This window comes from Micropterus dolomieu, linkage group LG12, assembly GCF_021292245.1.
Source record: "Micropterus dolomieu isolate WLL.071019.BEF.003 ecotype Adirondacks linkage group LG12, ASM2129224v1, whole genome shotgun sequence".
In the NCBI taxonomy this organism is placed as follows: Eukaryota; Metazoa; Chordata; class Actinopteri; order Centrarchiformes; family Centrarchidae; genus Micropterus; species Micropterus dolomieu.
Window position 1 is genome coordinate 38,593,884 of NC_060161.1, and position 16,504 is coordinate 38,610,387.

The window sequence follows — 16,504 nt, forward strand, 5'->3', positions numbered from 1 at the left end:
GACGGCGGTCTACAACATCGATGTTACGACAACAGATGAGTCTCCAAGAGTTTGTGAGTTCAAACTGCTGAACCAGGGTGAAAAACGTTGAGCTGTTTCATTTGTCAAGCTGTTCATGTGGCTCGTCAGTCCTTGATAACCCGTTGAAGAATGGATCACAGCTTCTATCCTAGCACCAGGTTTAAGTTGTTTTGTGCGCCAGAACATTGTAGGCGTCAGTTTTCAACATATTCGGCTCTCAAAAAACATCTAAGCAGTGTTCATGAGAAGGATCTTTCTCAAAGTGGTGATGCAGCAAACTCAGAGTCATTTCAAGCTCATTTCCACCGTCTCCAAGATTCTACAGACGCTGGTGAAACAAGCGCCACGCTGAGTCCAGAGGCCAGGTGTTTTGAGGACAAGGGATCAGCTCCTAAAGAAAATATTTGCGCTTCAATCCTTGCTGAACTCCGAGGAAGTGGGACAGCAGATAGTTTAGTTTCAGCAGGTGTTAGTGATTTGGAAGAGCTTGCTGCTGGACTGCACTCCCAAGTTAAACATGAAATACTGTCTGCTGTGCCTGAAGATGATCCTCTAAGATCTACTTTAGTAGACACAATAGATCATTTTGAAAATCCATTTGTTGGCTTTAACACTGAAACTAAAAGAAGGAAATATCCCAATGAAAAATGGAGGCTTGTGGAGCCTGTAGAAATAATGTGAGGAGTTCGATTTGATACGAGGAGAAATAAACAAACAGGCGCTGATGATCGAGTCCCAGTCAAAGACACTTGTTTACGTTCCCATTTTGGAAACAATCAAATTTATGTGCCGCAGTTCTGAAATGTGTGAACTGCTTGTGTATCAAAAACAGAGCGACGTGAAGACTTTTGTGATGGGAGTTATTTTAAGAAACACCCATTGTTCTCTAAACAACAGACTTCTTTACAAATTCAGATGCACTATGACGACTTTGAAACTGCTGGGTTCAAAACGTGGCGTTCACCAAACAGGTGCTCTCTGTTTTGTCCTCAGAAATCTGCCACCAAAATTGACCTCTGCTGTGATGAACGTTCATTTGGTTGCACTGTTTCACACTGAAGATGTGAACAAATGTGGCTTTGGTCCCATTCTGCAGCCTCTAATTAATGACATCAAACACTGGAGAGTCGGGGCCTTGATTGGCCCTTCTCCTCTGAAACAGTCCCTGGTACTATACGCCAGATAACTGGGGACAACTCGGCCATGCACGCCATTCTTGGTTTCACAGAGTCTTTCAGTGGACGTTATTTCTGTCGTCTGTGTTTGACTGAAAAAGATGATGCCCAGAATGTTTCCAGTGAGGATGAGCCCGAGATAATCTCGCGTGGTAAAGACATTTTCTCTGCTACCTGGGTTAAAATCAGTGGGACAGAGTCCAGGGCGGGACTTATCGTCTGCACTGAGAGTGACCATGAAAATAAATCAGATTCTTTGAGCCAACAGTGTCATGTACTTCCTAGTGAGCGAGCTTGTGGTCGACCATTTCAGTGAGCGTTTCCATGCCTACCAAGTGATTGAAAGTGATGAGAAAGGTCTTAACAAAGCAGACGGTCTTATAATGTGTGAGCCTTTTCATCTACAAAGTGCTGATGGTGGAGATCACAGCCTCTATATTGGACCTTTATTTTCTATGTAAATGTGCAGAATTGTGCCAACTGGGACTGATGCTGGGAAGTTTTTTTCCTGAATAAAAATGTTTTAATGATTATTAATCCTTGTTGACAGTTGACTGTAAATGTGCTAACCTAAAGTTCAGAGATTTACTGCGTGCTGGTGTTTCTGCTGTTCTGGAGCCTTTTTTTACACATTTTGTAAGTCAAAGGGAATAATAACACAGTTTAGTGTCACAAATACACTTTCATGTGTCACAAAACAACACTGTGAGTGTCAGAAATGTAACACTATAAAAGAGTTCAAATATTAACACTGTCCAAAGTGTAACTTTAACACCGAGCTGGTGAGAATTATAGAAACACTGGGACAGTGTTCATTTGAACTCTATGCAGGCTGAATTTCCACTTGCGCTTTTGCTGTGCAGAGCCTGTTCTGGTCCTTCTTCTGAAAACAACAAGAGATGCATCAGGTGTTGTGAGGAGACGAGTTATGGATCATTTTGTGAAGCATGAATATTCTCTGAGGAGGAAAACTGTAAATACAACCTCCAATGTATAGAAAGCGTTTCTCCACTCAGCATCATGAAAACGGATCTAAAGCTGTGAGACTGATGGATTCAGCAGGGAGAAACACTTTGGTTACAGCGCCCCCATGTGGCAGAGTGGGGCCATATTTTCTCCATGTGTGATGACTGAGGAGAGAGTGAAGTCTGATGTGTCTAAGATTTATCACTCCATGGTAAATGAGGAGACGTCAACAACAACAAGTCAAACAGAACAACAACAGGAGTTTGGTCCTTCAGCTTTAAACCTGTGCTTTTATTTCATCTTCCCGTCGACCGGGACGCTTTTGTCCGCTCTGCTTTGACTGGTTATAAAACAGGAAGTATAAATTAACAACTTCATTCCAGCTCATCAGCACAAGTTTTACTCTTCTTTTTGGTCAGCAGAGCTCATTTACATGAAACTCCAGCTGGTGTTCAGCAGAATCAGCAGAGTGAGGAGTTCTTCTGGATCATCACAGACTGGGGAACACAGGGGCCGAGGAAGCGAGGCGAGGCGGGGGAACAGGGAGGACGCCGTGAGGGAAGTCCGAAGAGGAGTGGGCCAGTGGATGAGCCCAGCCGAACGGAGGACGAGGGTGAGTGTACCTGGGAGACAGAGAGACATGGTTAGGGAAGACAACGACAAGGCACAGGGTAAGTGTGAAAAAACAAGAAACTTGAAAGCCTGATGGATGGCACCGGGTATGGCGCAACGACGATCAAGCGAGGATGGTGTGGAGAACCGGGGTTGAAATACAGGCTGGGATGAGGTTGATTACTGGCAGGTGTGGCAGGCTGACGAGGTGGCTGATGAGATGCAGGTGCAGGTAGTTGGCTGGGCTCAGGAGCAGAGGGAGAGAGAGAGAGAGAGAGCACACAGGGGAGAAAACACAGGGAGGCAGGCAGAGAACAGGAAACCAAGGAAAAAAGCAGAAAAACTGATAAAAAGTAGAAAAAAACAGGACACTCACCGTCAGCCGGGCTGCCACCACAACAGTCCTGCTGTTCTGGTTTTCTGTTGGCTTCTGGCACACAGCCACACACTGTTAGAGAACCTGTTGGTTTTATTGTCTTTATTAATCACAAACACACAGTGAGAAAAGTCCCCTGAGGGCCCCTCACTTTCCCTTTGGGGACAGGAGTCATTACATGTCATCAGCTGCACGTCTTTAGGATATGTTTAGTAAGAGAACATGTTGTAGTGTGAACAGGAAGTCCAACCTTTGATGGTAACATAATAGTGCTCAGCAGAGACTGCAGACTCTGGCATCATGGCCTTCTTCAGGCTGTCCTTGGATTGGACACATTACTGTCACCAGGTAAGGACAGGTAATTACTCCTGTTCATCCTGATCTGTCCTATCAGTGATCAGGGATCAGTGAGCAGCATGTTGTTAGTGTTCCTGTTGTCACATCCCGGCTCACAGAACGTGACAGACAGGGGGAGACCGAGCAGGTTAAAGTGCCACAAAATAAGGTTTATTAAAGAAACTAGAAACAACATGACTAGTTACAGAAGATGAAACGTGATAATCAGCAGCATCAGTGGTGAGTGGAACGCACGGATGAGTGAGAAATGTATGAATGAAGGTTGACGGCAAACAAACCCAAACCAGGAGACGTGGAGCCTCGGAGAGAGAGACAGACAGTGAGACGGGGTGAAATCCAGGCTGAGGCCTACACAGGTGTCAGCCCGTTACTTAGCGAGCCCTCCCAAACTGCCAGCTCCTGCAGGAAGTAACCAATGAAGCTGCAGCAGGCAGAAAGGGAGGGGTCCTAACACTGTTGATCATCCGGCAGCCTACGTTGGACATTTAGTTTAAGCACAGGTCCAAAGCTTCTCCACAGAGCCAGAGAAAGAGTCCGGCTGCAGCGTGACTTTATGAAGGGCTCAGTATGACTCAGCTTTATTAGGTTTGCTTTAGATTTCACGTCTGTAATGATGAACCTCCCAAAAACAGCTGAGAACGACTAGTCGCAGATACTAACCTTCTCCTGTTAAAGAAAGACCTGATCCACAACAAAACCACGTCTCTGCTCTGATGGACAAGAGGAACTGGCAGAAGTGTGTTTCATGTCATCTGTTAATATTGATTATTGTCAAATTATTCTAAATAATGCAGTTTCATGTGATCTGATTTGAAGCGACATCATGAGGAAGAAGAAATGCAGTTTAAATCCTTTTTATTTCTTTATTGTTTCATTATTGTACTGATGAAAAGTTGGACTGACTTCAGTGTTTAATGACATAAATCTCTGTCAGCTGTTTGTGTCTCTGACATTAAAATGTTTTCTTGAACAGAAAAAGCTTGTGTTTCCTGACGGCTTCAGTCATTTAGAGATTGATAAAGAAGTTTAGTTCTTGTGCAGATAATCAACAGGACTGAAGGTTCAGCTTTCTGTCTGTCAGTCTGAGACAGAAACTGGACCAACAGCTCTGACAAACATGAGGAAGCTGAAGCTCCTCCTCTTTCCTCAGAAGAGATCTGTGGTGATCTGGACTCATTCCAGAGAGCTGCTTTAACAAAGTCTGAACCTGAACTCTGAGCTGACAAACTCACAGTTTCACTTCACAACAGCTGATCACAATCACTTCATCCACTCTGAGGATTAAAGTGAAAAACCATCATCAGTGGACGGAGAGACAGAGTCTGGCCCAGCTGCCTTCTGTCTCCTGAACAGTCTGTGAACGTCCCCCTCCAGGACGGACAGAGGTGTCCAGGTGGTGGGTGAGGAGGAGGGGCCTAACAGCAGCATGCTAGCTGCTAGCAGGTGTGTTAGCAGTTAGCTCAGCAGCCACACCTGTCTGTCACAATAATGTTTGTGTGAAAGCTGCTCAGCCTGTTTCTTCACATTCCAACAGCTGCTTCAGTGGAAACAGTTTAAAGTGAAACTCCAGTTTTCTCCTCACAGAGTCATTATCAGGAGGAGGAAAGGGACAGCTGGCTGTGAACTGATGTCCTCACTGTGTTTCTGAAGACTTCCTTTAGTGAGAAGCAGATTAACTTTGTGCTTGTTGGAGTTTCTACAGGAAGATGAAGATGTTTGTGGTGTTTGTGATCCTCGTGCACGGTAAGATAACCTTCCTCCATCTGATCTGATCATCACCTTTTAATCTGGGTTTCTGTCGCCTTAACTTGGGCTGTTACAATAACCGGAATGTTCATACTGTCTTGATTTACACCTCAGTGGTGGTTAAATTAATTAATTAGTGCTTCAAAAATTCCACAAGAGTAACAAGAATGCTGTAGGTCAATAAGATGATTCACAGGACGCTGATCACAATCTGTCTGTCTGTCTGTCTGTCTGGTTCCTTCTCTCCTTCCTTGGTTCTCAGGTTGTTTGAAGGTGAAATGTTCTGTATGTGTGTGAGAGTGCTGGTGTGTGTTACAGTATGTGTGTTTCATGTGATCTTTTAATGTTGATTATTGTGAAATTATTGTAAATAATGCAGTTTCATGTGATCTGATTTGAAGCGACATCATGAGGAAGAAGAAATGCAGTTTAAATCCTTTTTATTTCTTTATTGTTTCATTATTGTACTGATGAAAAGTTGGACTGACTTCAGTGTTTAATGACATAAATCTCTGTCAGCTGTTTGTGTCTCTGACATTAAAATGTTTTCTAGAAATGAATGAAAGTGAACATTTAGAGATTGATAAAGAAGTTTAGTTCTTGTGCAGATAATCAACAGGACTGAAGGTTCAGCTTTCTGTCTGTCAGTCTGAGACAGAAACTGGACCAACAGCTCTGACAAACATGAGGAAGCTGAAGCTCCTCCTCTTTCCTCAGAAGAGATCTGTGGTGATCTGGACTCATTCCAGAGAGCTGCTTTAACAAAGACAATCATGCCACACACACGCACACACACACACACACACACACACACACACACACACACACACACACACACACACACACACACACACACACACACACACACACACACACACAATGAGATAGATTTAAAGGCAAATACAATAAAGATATGAAGATGAACAGCCACTATCTGCATAAAACTCAAATTTGCAATGAGGAAACACTAGAGGCAGAGTAAGGTACTCAAAGAAAAATAAAATAAACATAAAGATAAATAATAACAATACAGTAATACAAATAAAATACTATAATAAGGAATAATAAAAAATGAGAAAAGGAGAATAAAAAACAATAAAACAATGTTTCAGTAAAAAGACACTGTATACACTCACCAGCCACTTTAATTGCTTGTTAACACATATCGCTAATCATTAATGCATTTAGGCATTCAGACATGGTCAAGACAACTTGCTGAAGTTCAAACAGAGCATCAGAATGGGGAAGAAAGGGGTTTTAAGTGACTTTGAATGTGGCATGGTTGTTCAGTCTGATGCCAGACTATGGAAGATTTTATTGGACTTTAATATTTGTAACCCACAGAAAACAATCCACAAATGTGTACTATGATGTGCAAATATTTCTCTATCTACAAATATGTATTTTTACATTTGTGATGTGTAAAATAATTTCCACAAAAATACAGTGACTTCTACACAAAAAACAGATTTTGATCATTTGCAGTTTGCTTTCTGTCAATTTGTGGGTCATGTTACATTTGTAACTTCCTTTTTAAGCATTTGTGGAATTTTGTCCAATGTATACGGAGATCTTTAAAAACAAATTAGGGCAGGGCACATTAATGCGTTATTATCGCATTAATGCATTAACGTGACAATTACTTTAGTGCACGTTAACGCAGTTTTTATTTTATTATTATTATTATTTTGAAAGTCTATTGCTCACTGGCTCTGAATACACATGCAGTCAAATGGGTCACAGGAGGGGTGCACTGAAAAAAATGTTATGTTGACTTTACTTAATTTTATTATGTCAAGTGTTTGCACGAAATAAATTTATCTAATTCAAGATATATTTTTTAAGTTGAGTGTACTTATATTTTATAAGTTGAATGTACGTATATTTTGTAAATTGGTTGTACTTATATTTTATAAGTTGAGTGTATACATTTTTTCAATTATATTTATCAATTAGGTGTCTAAAATCAAGCACCTAGGCATGCAGACCGCTTCTACAAACATTTGTGTAAGAATAGGTCGCTCCCTGAAGCTCAATGAATTCAAGTGTGGTACCGTGATAGGTTGCCACCTGTGCAATAAGTCCATTCATGAAATTTCCTCATTATTATATTTTCCACGGTCAGCTGTATTGTAACAAAGTGAAAGTGATTGGGAACAACAGAAACTCGGCCACGAAGTGGTCGGCCACATAAAATCACAGAGTGGGGTCAGTGGATGTTGAGGCGCATAGTGTGCAGAAGTAGGCTACAGTCAAAAGCTACAGACCTCCAAACTTCATGTGGCCTTTGTGGGGGATTATGGTATGGTTGTTTCTCAGTGGTTGGGTTAGGCCCCTTAGTTCCAGTGAAATAAACTGTTAATGCTTCAACATACCAAGACATTTTAGACAATTTCATGCTCCCAACTTTGTGGAAACAGTTGGGGATGGCCCCTTCCTATTCCAACATGACTGCACACCAGTGCACAAAGCAAGGTCCATAAAGACAGGGATGAGCGAGTTTGGTATGGAGAATTTGACTGGCCTGCACAAAGTCCTGACCTCAACCCGATAGAACACCTTTGGGATGAATAAGAGCGTAGACTGCAAGCCAGGCCTTCTTATCCAACATCATGCACTTCTAGAAGTATAGTCAAAAATTCTTGTTGACAGCCTTCCCAGAAGAGTTAAAGCTGTTATAGCTGCAAAGGTTGGGACAACTCGTTATTAAACCCTACGGATTAAGAATGGGATGTCATTAACCTTCATGTTCATGTAAAGGCAGGCAACACAAAAACTTTTGGCAATATAGTGTATATAGCAATTTTAATTTTCTATAAAATGGCGTCAGCTAATATGGAGGACTGATCCTGACAAATTCAGAAATAAATACAGAAATATATAAATGCTCAATGAATAAATAAGCATCTAATGAAATGCACAAAAAAATAAATAAATTAAATTTAGGCAGTAATTAAATTTTACCAGGAGACAATTATCTTAGCTTAGCTTCTTTATTTATTCACCTTTGTAATAATTACCTTATTTATTTATTGTCCGTTATAATCTTCAACTTTATTTATTAATGACTTATTTTTTAAATGTATTTATTTATGTGTGTGTTTTAATATTTTTGTAAAAGAAGCTAATTAAAATGGATATATACGTTCATGTCGCCTTGTATAATTTAATTACTGCCTACATTTATTTATGTACTTTATTTTTTGTGCATTTAATCAGATGTTGAATTTGTCAGGATCAGTCCTCCATAAGCTGAATGACTAATCATCAAAATACAAGAGTGTGTTCGTGTGAGTTTGTAGAAATTGGTAAAACAGAAAAACGAGTGACCTCTGACATGTTTCGCAATTGTAAATTGCTTTGAATAAAGAAAATGAATAAATGTGAATGTGATCAGTTTACCCCCATTGGGTAAGACATGAAATAAGGCTGCTGTGACTGAACCTCTCTGTCTGTTTGACCTCACAGTTTCCCAGCATGCCTCAGCTGTGGAGCTGTATGAGGGGGAGGAGTTTGTCCTTCTTCCCTGTGGGTATCAGACTTTTGAGATGGACCAGCCCATAGTGGTGTGGAGCCGCTACGATCTCAATCCACCAACCGTCCACCAGCGTCAGCAGGAAGGTGATGAACTTTCATACCAAAACAAGCTTTACAGCGGCCGAACATCCATGATGACTGACGCTCTGGAAACTGGAGACCTCAGCCTCACTCTGACAAAACTGCAGCTCTCTGACAGCGGCAGCTACACCTGCACCGTCAGAGAGTTAGGAGGACAAAAGAGACAACGGAGAGTGAGAAACATACAGTTGAAGGTCAAAGGTCAGCAACACATTAACACCTGCTGTAGATATAGGTCAGAGGTCAGTCATGCTGTGATTGAACCTCTCTGTCTGTTTGACCTCACAGCTTCCCAGGATCCCTCAGCTGTGGAGCTGTATGAAGGGGAGGAGTTTGTCCTGCTGCCCTGTCAGTTTCCCCCATTGGACCTAGACCACCCCACAGTGGTGTGGATCCGCTATGATCTCAATCCTCCAACCGTCCACCAGCGTCAGCAGGAAGGTGATGAACTTAAAGACCAAAACCAGCTTTACAGCGGCCGAACATCCATGATGACTGACGCTCTGGAAACTGGAGACCTCAGCCTTAACCTGACAAAACTCCAGCTCTCTGACAGCGGCAGCTACACCTGCACCGTCAGAGTATTAAGAGGAGAACGGAGAGTGACAGAGATCCAGCTGAAGGTCAAAGGTCAGTAACAAACCCTAACACCTACTGTAGATACAGGTCAGAGGTCAGAGGTCATGTTCTTTATGTTTCTGGTTCCCACAGAACGATTTCCACCCTGGGCCAAAGTTCTCCTGGTTCTCCTGGTTGTTGGTCTTGCTGCTGGGGGTCTTCTGGTACATTTCCGGCAGTATTTCATGTCAGGTATGTCACTACTGCTACACTTCCAGCATATGAAGGTGTTATTGAGACAGAACAGCTGAACACCTGTGACAGTGGAACCTGTAGATGTAGAAAATAGTCCCACATGTGTTTCAGTGATACTGAAGTCAGACAAAAACATTTCATGAGCACTAGAAGTTTTTCTCTCTGCCACAAACACAACAGGTACTCTTCTCAAGTTCTTCACGGCAGCTGCTTAAATCCTATTCCATGAATCAGAAATGAAGAAACTCACATGCTCACATTTCTGCTACAGCTGCTGCAGTGAATATTAGAGATGGCCTGAATGTCATTTTTTTGAGCTTCAAAGCTTTGATAGTAATTAACAGTGAAAAGTCAAAGCTTCACCATAGCTGAGAGTCCAGAGTGAGAGAGTCTGATCCGAGCACGTCCAGAGCAGAATCTGGGAATAGTTTAGCCGGCGGGGATCCAGGTGGAGAGTAGACGGGATGAACAGAATTTCCCGTTAGCTGAATTTAAATCTAACACCCTATTATGCAAACTCACTTTTATTTTTATTAAAGCCTACTAAATGCTCTTCTTATATAATCGGCCTAATATATTATTAACATTATTTAAATGTGTTCATCATGTTGTTGTTTGTTTGTTTCCAGCCTACAGTATACTGATTAATTTTAAAATGTAGGAAATTGGACTGTTTTGATTTGTAATAAAATTAATCAATTGTAAAAATAATAAACGCCATAACTTCCACACCACTGCTGTCATCACTCAGTTTAAAGTGCTCTCACAGCTGAGGGCTACATTTTGTTTTCCCTTTGTTGTAAACTGGAGTGTTACGTTCACTGCTGTGTCTTGGAAAAAATGTGCACAAATCAGTGTGTGAGTTCATGCAATGAGAGCTGCACACCTGGAGAATATTTGTTTTTGGATATTTTTCTAGCACAAACACAAGTCAGTATCTACAACTGCTTGAATCTGCTGCTGCGAGTCTGTAGAGCCATATTATGTAGTTTAGATGAAACCACGGCCACTTCATATCTTTAACTCTGGGTCGGTTGCCATGGTAACTGTGACCCTGAAGACATCAGAGAGCGACCAAAGGTATGTGCATGAATTAGATCCTGGATGTAACATGGAGCTTGTCAAGGCTGTGTAATGATTAAAATTTTAAAAAGTCAAACCAATCAGAAGCCAATGAAGGGCCTAGGCACAGGAGTAATGTGGGGGATCCTGCTGGTCTTAGTCAAAAGTTCTGGCTGCTGTCTCTACAGCTGATGTGTTTTGTTGTCCTCTTAGTCTACCAGGTGGAGGTGGATTCAGGGGTGGAGTCTGTCCTGCTGCCCTGCAAAACCACAGTTCACCTGCCTGAAGACGTCACAGTGGAGTGGAGGGACGAAGATTACAGGAAGGTCCACGTATATAAGAACGGCTCTGACCAGCCTGAAGAACAGGACATTCGTTACAGAGACCGAACAGAGATGAAGAGAAACCTGCAGAGACCTGGAGACCTCAGTCTGACCCTGAAACATCCCACAGACAGTGACATCTACACCTGCACCATCTACAGCAGGAAGAGAAAAATCCTGATGAAGAAACAAGTGAAGCTTGAGGTCAAAGGTCAGTGCTGTAGATACAGGTCAGAGCTGTAGATACAGGTCAGAGCTGTAGATACAGGTCAGAGCTGTGGATACAGGTCAAAGGTCAGTGCTGTAGATACAGGTCAGAGCTGTAGATACAGGTCAGAGCTGTGGATACAGGTCTGAGGTCAAATGTCAGTGCTGTGGATACAGGTCAGAGGTCAGAGCTGTAGCTACTGGTCAGAGGTCAGAGCTGTGGATACAGGTCAGAGTCTGGATCCTTCCAGCTCCTGGTTCAGGTTCAGGAAAGATTGAGGAACCTAAACCACTATCTGAACTTGAACCAAAGTGTTTTAGTATCTGAAGTAGCAGCAGGTGGGACTCAGGACCTCTAAGTGAAACATGCATGTGAACTTCCTGGACTGTGACAAACGCTGCCAGTGAACAGAATCCAGGCAGAAAGGATTTTTCTTTCTAAACATGTTTGTCAGAAACATTTAGTTGATATTAAAGCTTATTTGTAAGAGAAAGCCTTTATATTTATGATCAATATCTGTAAACATCAATCAGAGAGTTCCATCCAGTTTCTGTCTTCCAAAGCCAAACAGTCCATCTAAAAGTGATCCAGAGAGGTTTCTCTCTTCCAGGTCATAGTTTCTTCTCAAAGACTGAAGGAGTCCCAGCTGCAATCATTTCTTCAGTCCGTAGATAAAAGCACCTCACTGCTGAAATCCAAAGATGTGATGTCATTCTGGTAATCAGCTTAAAATCTGACGCTTTGATTCATTAAACATCTTTTTCAACATTTTATTCCAGATGAAGTATTTGTTGCCTAAATCTTCTCTCTGAATAAATCAGTGCTACAAATTCTCAGATGTTCGTGTAAAAACCTGACTTAAGTGATCCAGTTTTCACAGTCGGCTCTTTTATGTTGCTTCTTGTCTCCAAACATCCCGTTTCTCCCACAAACACTTCATCTGAAATAATAAAGAGATCAGCTTCAGTTTTTAAAAAGAGGCTCATCTGCTTGAATACAGTGAATTCTTAATGAAGTTTGTTGTGTCCAGCAGCTGCAGGAGAATCCAGCGACTCTTTGATTTAATAGCATCAGGTTTTTCAGACTGGATTCATGTGATGTTCACAGTTTCACTGTTCTGTTCAATGGATCAATAAAGCTGCATTTCCACCACAGCAACTCTACCCCGGAACTAAGAACCTTTGGAGGAACACACTGCGTTTCCACCAGAGGGACCAGGGTCTAAATTTAGTTCTCTTTAGGTCTTTATTTTACCCCCAAAAACGTCCCTGTTCGGATGTAGTACTTTCCAAAAGTACCATTACTTTGGGTGGGGGGGTTTACCTTGCAGTGAATTTCTGAATGGCAGGTAGAGGCTACTGGCTTTAACTAGAGAATGTCGGCTGTTTTGCTCCTCTCTTTTCCACCATTGTTTGCAAACCAATAAATCACAATCAACAGTCAGATAGCCACATAAGTCTCACGATGTCTGCCTGAGTACATCAGCATTAAATGTACTGCTCAGAAACAGCAGCCAATGTGCAGCGGTGAGTTTTCAGCGAACAACTGATGGAATTACACTAAATACTGGGTCCGAATTTCTTGTTTTAAGTTTTCAAAAGTCAGGAAGTTTTTACACAGAGCTGAAGTTGGTCTCCTCTTCTCCAAAACAAACACAACAGCTGATTACAGCAGGTAATAAAGCTAGTTAAACATCAAGTTCCTCCAACGCTCAGGCAGATACTGACATGATGCTGCAGCTGGTCTGCAGCTCTTGTCGACTGGATATGTTAAACATTATAAAGGTAGCTGAGCTGCTGTTTCAGTGACTGACATGTTTTAAAACTTCCACCTGACAATACAACTAATGATCGTAGAGACACCAAAGACAACACTGTCTCTGTTAGATGGAACAATGGGACATATTTCAGAGTTCCTGCTGCTGTCTGTACAGCTGATGTTGTGCTTTGTTGTCCTCTCAGTCCACCAGGTGGTGGAGGTTGATTCAGGGGTGAAGTCTGTGGAGTCTGTCCAGCTGCCCTGCAAAACCACAGTTCACCTGCCTGAAGACGTCACAGTGGAGTGGACAGAAGGAAACAACAGGAAGGTCCACGTGTATCAGAACGTCTCTGACCAGCCTAAAAAACAGCATGAATATTACAGAGGCCGAACAGAGATGAAGAGAAACCTGCTGAGAACTGGAGACCTCAGTCTGACCCTGAAATACCCCACAGACAAAGACAGTAACACCTACACCTGCACCGTCTACAGCAGGAGGGGAGACATTCTGATGAAGAAACAAGTGACGCTCAAGGTCAAAGGTCAGTGTTGTAGATACAGGTCTTTTTCAAGCTATCTGAAACTTGTAGGGGCCCAAACACTAAGCAAATATATATACCTTTTTGAAGTATATATTGTTAAAATAAATACTACAAATATATGAAGCAGATGATACATCTACAGTATAATTTATAACCCACATAGAGAAAATCCTAAGAGCTAAACTAATCTAATCCTACTACCCAGTGGTCCCAAGAAATGTGTTACATCAGTCTCTAGTGCATCATTCTTGGTTAAATAGATGAAATACAATTAATGGAGGTGATGGAAAGCTAAGAAATTTGAAGATAGTGGAGGCCCCCCTTACAGCCACTAACAACAGGTCCCTAGCACCCTGAAGGTAAAGGTGGAAATCAGCTAGGCTGTATTAAAATATAAACCTATATTAATCAAATGCTTAATAAAAGCATAAAGAGACAGGTTGGCTGAGATATAAATGAGATGTGAATGAGATAAATGAGCCCATAAAACACACACTAGCTGATATGCAGTAAATATCACCAGCAGACACGTTAACCCAGCTCAAGAGGGGCTCACAATCAATGTAGGCTACTAGTGGCAAGTTCATCTCACATGCAGGATGAGCTAGACCATCAGAACAGAACAAGGACAAGAAAACCACCAAGACAGTGACTCCCTACCTGAAACCCAAACTAAACTAAACACAGCTTTGTACAGTTGTTGCATTTATATTATTTTGTACACATGTAGGCTATGTATAAAAGATAACAGAAAACGTGTTCAAATCCCACCAACTACCAGCCGACCCCTACCTGGGTCTCCCCAGCAAAGTTAGCCTCCCTTCGACGTTAGCTGTAGAAGGTGACTTACAATCCAACAAGCTACCAAACAAGCTAGGTGATGTTATAACATTGTGGGCTCATGGAGAAATGATCAGTTATCAGAACTTTTTGTCAGGATTAATTTCTTAATGACTCAACATCATCTGTATTAAAGACAAATAAATCAGTTCATCTGATGTCTCAAGTGAAGAAAACAGCCCTGCCAGCCTGCTTAACAACTCCTGAAGGATTGAACTGGTTTTCTGCCACTGGACTGCTGTGAGAGGAAAAGCAGGCAGTGGACCAAACCACTGTGAGACAAGAGAGGGGGGACTCAAAATATTTCTAAACTTAAAACACACTTTTACCACAATACTATCCAAAATATCAGCATCAAAAAATCTCTGAAAACTGAATGGGCAGTCTAATTGCATCACCATCTGGAAGAGCACTGTGCCACATTGGAAGGTCTTTTGCAGACTTCTGTTGGTTCACTGTCTTCCATGCTACCTTTTTCTTTTTGTAGCAGCAGCTGATTTCCCTCTTGCAGTAGTAGTACTGGTGCTAGAAAGTGCATCATGATTTCCATCAGAGTCTTCATAACTGCTTCTCCTGTTGTGAGCACTATCACCATCGCTGCTTTCATCACCTGGTGTAGGAATGTAGTCTTCATCACTTTTCCCACTGAGAAAGCTGTTATCACTTTCGACTGGTGGAACCCTGGTTTCAAGTCCAGCCAATCGCTTCCCATAGAGCATCCATATGTTCATCATTTTGTTCTGTGGGCAGAAATTGCATTTATATTCCAACATGCTATTTTTGTAATTATTATAGATATTAACTAAACTAAAGAAAATGCATGCGAGTGCTGAAATCCATTAACTACTGCATTATTTATACATAGCCATTATAGCTGAATGTAGGCATTTATGGCTGAAAGTCGCGAATTTGCAACAAACAGAAATCTTCAAATAAAGTAAAAAATATTAAGAAAACAATAAGGTGGTACATATTTTTATCTTAGCACAACTTACCTCATATTGGGCAATTTCTCCAAATTTGAAGCCTCAAAACGCACATGTTGCTAACCACAGTGTTTGCTTTCATGAACCGGATGTAGTTACAACTCCGACCGGTCCTATGAGAAACCAGTGCATAAAAAAGGTTCCTAGGTACGTATCGAATATGCACAAACAGGCATTAGCGGAACACATACACTATCTCGTCTGCAGTCTGAATAGAAACGGTGTGTTAAGGGGTTAATACACAAGTGTTCATATTAGCAACATGCTACAGGTGGTGAATAATAGGCCTTATCATACAGCTGCATCTGTATCAAGGGAAGCCACCTTAAAATTTTATAATGATACATAGGGACCTAGGTTACCCACAGCAGTGAGGGCCAACGCCAGGCTGACAAAATAACATCAGCTAGTCAGCCATTAGGACAGTTAGCCGAAGCTGCAGCTGCATCAGTAAACTATGCTAGCTACATAAACAATGTCAAATAGCTTCTGCTGCGCTGTTGGACTCTGAGCGATCAGCAGCAGCAGGTGACAGTCTCACTTTATGATAGCGGTATGATTATAATATTATCATTAACCTTAACTGGAGCGTAACCCAGTATAAACAGTAGAGTCTAAAAGAGTTCATTAGAAGTTCATCTGAGATTAAAAGTCATTTCATGTTGATGAACAAGGTAAAAACATGGAGATGTATTTTATTAAAAACTGTTATATGTTGTATGATAAATAACTCTAACACGATAATGTTGAGTTAAAAACAGCATTTTTATGTTCAACTGGTAAAACTGTGCTAATTGAGCTGGAGTCTAATAGTGGGCTGTCATTGGTTGGAGGAGTGCATGATGGGAAATCAAGGTCAGGAAAGGAGGAGAGCGGCAGAAGGAGGATGGCGTCTTTGAGCCCGGGAGTGGAAATGTTTGAAAATGTTGAGAGTATGGCGAGTGAACGGGATGGTGAGCGAGGAGAACGGCAGGAGGTAACATGGAAGAGACCAAGAAGGAAGAACTCTGTGTCCAGTCACAGTGAGTCGGAACAACAGAACCAACTGAAAAAAGAGAGGAAAACAAACGGGACGGGAGAGAGGAAAGTGGAGATGGAGTT

General features: G+C 41.8%; 2 protein-coding genes across 3 annotated transcripts in view; both read right to left on the bottom strand.

Annotated features, from left to right (window-relative positions):
- Nucleotides 1-16,504, bottom strand: part of LOC123980185 (zinc finger protein 260-like) — a 672,464-nt gene that overhangs the window by 368,533 nt on the left and 287,427 nt on the right. The gene's annotated exons all lie outside the window — the stretch shown is intronic.
- Nucleotides 1-16,504, bottom strand: part of LOC123980191 (butyrophilin-like protein 2) — a 470,636-nt gene that overhangs the window by 215,583 nt on the left and 238,549 nt on the right. The gene's annotated exons all lie outside the window — the stretch shown is intronic.